Source organism: Dasypus novemcinctus, chromosome 1, assembly GCF_030445035.2.
Source record: "Dasypus novemcinctus isolate mDasNov1 chromosome 1, mDasNov1.1.hap2, whole genome shotgun sequence".
NCBI classification, from domain to species: Eukaryota; Metazoa; Chordata; class Mammalia; order Cingulata; family Dasypodidae; genus Dasypus; species Dasypus novemcinctus.
In genome coordinates this window covers 149,407,792-149,411,845 of record NC_080673.1, presented here as the reverse complement: position 1 = coordinate 149,411,845, position 4,054 = coordinate 149,407,792, and positions in this window count along the sequence as shown.

The following is a 4,054-nucleotide window of genomic DNA, read 5'->3' as shown; positions in this document are numbered from 1 at the left end:
GCAAGAGTTCAGGCTTCCTGTGTTCCTCCCTCCCAGGGTCTTGCTTCTCTCTGGGTTCAAGTTTCCTTTCTTCCCCGGACTTGATTCTCTTTCCTCTGTGAGTTTACTTCCCAGGGCTCCAGCTTAAGGCTTCAGCATCAAACTCCAACATCAAAAGCACTCGCATCAAAAGCTTCAACTCTGTCCTCTGCCATGCCTTTTATCTGTGAGTGCTAGTTATAAGTTCACATAAATGGGGCAGAAGAATTATATGTAGGAAAATTATAAATGGGTCTAACTCTGATACATTGGGGGAGATGGGTTACCATATATTCCATAGCAAGGTCCACTGATGGCGTGCTGATTTCCTGGTGTTGTATGCACTGCCTACAATGTCTAGACATCTCTAGAGGCCCGAGGAGCACCCTTACTTGCAGCACTGTATACTGTGGCAGACAGTGAGATTCTCCTGAGACATGCATAAGTGTCACCTCCGGAAATTTTTGAATTTTTGAAATCCTTAGCCATAAAAACTCATTTGTATTTAATATTTCCCCTTTTTGGTCTAGGTCTTTCTCCAAATGCATTGTTAGTTGGTGCTTGGATGCTCATCCCTGGGATCATGTCCCAAACCAAAGGGAAGCAGTGACTTTATATGCTGAGTTTGGCTTAGAGAGAGTCTACATTAAGCAACAAGGAGGCCTTCAAGAGGTAACACTTTGATAATATATATCACCCAGCCAAGTTTTTAATCTCACAAGAACAAGGATCATAAATATAAGCATCAATATCAAGGGCCTGTCATATGGTCTTTGCTAGTCATTGCCCATGTATTCCAGAGATTCTCACCACTCTATAAGAGAATGTAGCAGGATTCGCTAGGGTGGGTATTTAATATACCCACTGAGACAACAACCCATGAACGCATGAACACACTCACACTTATAGAGGCATACCCCAGGTGCACCCCACACATCCTGGACCAGTGATCCTCCACTACCACAGATGTAAACATTCTGCAACCCAAAACCTCTCCAAAAACATAGCATCAAAAAATAATAATAATAAGTGAAATTAATAATGAGTCACTAGAATATTAGATGACTTTTTCAAAAGTTTTATTAGAGAAATGGTGGGTATACAGACCAATTATGCATAAAAATACAGGATTCCCGTTTTTCCGTCACACGACCAACACTTTGCATTGCTATGGAATATTTGTTAAAATTGATGATAGCATGTTTTCATTATTGTGCTGAAATTTTTTAACGGTAAATACCTTCGTTACAATTGATGAAAAAATATTAAAATAGTACTATTTACTATCATCCATAGTTTCCATTAGGTGCATTTTTTTACATCTATCACCCTATTATTAACACCTTGAGTTAATGTCATACATATGTTATAATTCATGCAAGAACATTCTTGTACTGTTAACTATAGTCTACCATCTACAGTAGGGTTCACTGTGTTATACAGTTCTATGTTTTATCTGTTTATATATATATATATATAAAACCTAAAGTTTCCCCTTTAACCATGTTCATCTATAAAATTCAATGCTATTGACTACACTTACTATAATTTGCTACCATCATTATCACCCATTTCCAAATCTTTAGAATCAGCCTAAATAGAAATTCTATAGAAATTAACATCAACTTCCCATTCTATAACGCCCATCTATGCCCTGGTTATCTATATTCTAGAATTTAACACTCTGAGTTTGCGTATAATAAATTAGTTAATATTAGTGAGATAATGCAATATTTGTCTCTTTGTGTCTGGCTTATTTCACTCAGTATAATGTCCTCAAGGTTCATCCATGTTGTCACATGCATCAAGACTTTATTGCTTATTATGGCTGAATAATATTCCACTGTATGTACATACTACATTTTGTTATTCATTCATCAGTTGATGGATACTTGGGTTGCTGCCATCTTTTGGCAATTGTAAATAATGCTGCTCTGAACATTTGTGTGCAAATATCTTTTTGATTCCCTGCTTTCAATTCCTGTGTGTATATAGGTAGTAGTGGGATTGCCAAATCATATGGACTTAGCTGAGGAACTGCCAAAACTGTCCTCCACAGAGGTTGCACTATTTTACATTACTGCCAGCAATGAATGAGGGTTCCTATTTCTCCACATCCTCTCCAATACTTGTAGTTTTCTGATTATTAAATAGTAGCCATTTTAGTGGCTCCACAAGATATCTCCTTGTGGTTTGATTGACATTATGTTGATCACTAATGTTGTTGACCATGTTTTCATTTTCTTTTTAGAAGAGAAATGTCTCTTCTTTTGCAAATTTTGTGATTGAGTTGTTTGTCTTTTTATTGTTGAGTTGTAGAATTTCTTTATATATTCTGGATATTAAATTCTTACTAGATGTGTAGTTTCCAAATATTTTCTTCCATTGCATAGGTTGTCTTCACTTTCATGACAAAGTCTATTGATGCACAAAAAATTTTAAATTTTAGGAGTTCCCAATTATCTATTATTTCTTTCATTGCTTGTGTTCTAGATGTAAAGTCCAAGAAACAATTGCCCAACAAAAGATACTGAAGATGCTTTCCTGCATTTTATTCTAGGAGTTTTATAGTCCTGGTTCTTATATTTAGATTTTTTATCCATTTTGAATTAGTTTTTTTCATAAGGTGTGAGATAGGGGTCCTTTTTCATTCTTTTGCATACAGATATCCAATTCTCCCAGCACCATTTGCTGAAAAGACTGCTCTTTCCCAATTGAGGGGACATGGCATCCTTGTCAAAAATCAGTTGACCAGAGCTGGAAGGTCTATTTCTGTACTCTCAATTTAATTCCATTGGTCAATATGTTAATCATTGTGCAAATACCATGCTCTTTTGACCACTGTAACTTTGTTATAAGCTTTAAAATTAAGAAGTTGAATCTGCCAACTTTGTTCTTTTTCAAGATGTTTTTGGCTATTTGAGGCCTATTACCCTTCCTAATAATGTGATAATTGGTTTTTCCAATTTTGCAAAGAAGGCTGTTATAATTTTGATTTGAGGTTGCATTGATTCTGTTTATCATTTTGGGTACAACTGACTTCTTAATAATATATAGTCTTCCAATCCATGAATGTGGAATGCCTTTCCAATTATTTGAGTCTTTGATTTGTTTTAGCAATATTTTGTAGTTAAAGTCATCTACATCCTTGGTTAAGTGAACTCCTAGATATTTGATTATGTTAGTTGCTATCATAAATGAAATTTTTTCTAGATTTCTTCCTCAGACTGTTCACTATTCAGTAATGATAGAATTATATTAATAATAATTTTAAATACTTTAAAATTTCATGCATTTTTCTATTCAAAATAGCTTATTAGTAAAAAAAGTCTATTAGTTACCAAAATAATTTAGATAATGGAGGTAAAATTAAATTAGAAAGCAAAGCACTATATATTTGGGAAATTATAACTCTATGATAATTGTAAAAATGACCCAATTGGGAAGTCTGGATGTTAAGTTTTGATTTTATACTAACTATGGCTAAGTGTAGTAAGTTGCTCTTTATCCTTAATTAATAGCAAAATTTAAAAATAACTAGTGACTTTGAATTTAAATGAATGTTGTTGTAGCAAACAAAGTTTCAGGAATAGTAATAATATGCACCCTACTTCATTCCAGGTACTATATCATTTAATGCTTTTACAAAAAGTGCTTCCCTTTGGTCCATCTGCAACATCTAAGGAAACACGGTAACCAAGTCAAGCTAATAAATCTTAAATTTATTAGTTAAAAAAGATAAAGTTAATTATAAGGATCTCAGTGATATTTGAGGGAAGCATGTGGAGATAAAACAGGACTAAATAATGCACACTAGAAATGAGAAAGGAATTAAAAGGAAGTAAATGTCATGAAACTTAAGGGTTTGATTCTGATAATATTTTCTAATCTATCTTATTAATAAATGCATCATTCTTGAAAAAATAGACCATCTGTTTGTAAACTAACAGCAGCATTAATTTTCATGTACTTTCTATTTCCCAAATAATTAATAAAAATATTGACCTGATAAAACCAAAAAGGGCCATATAATTTT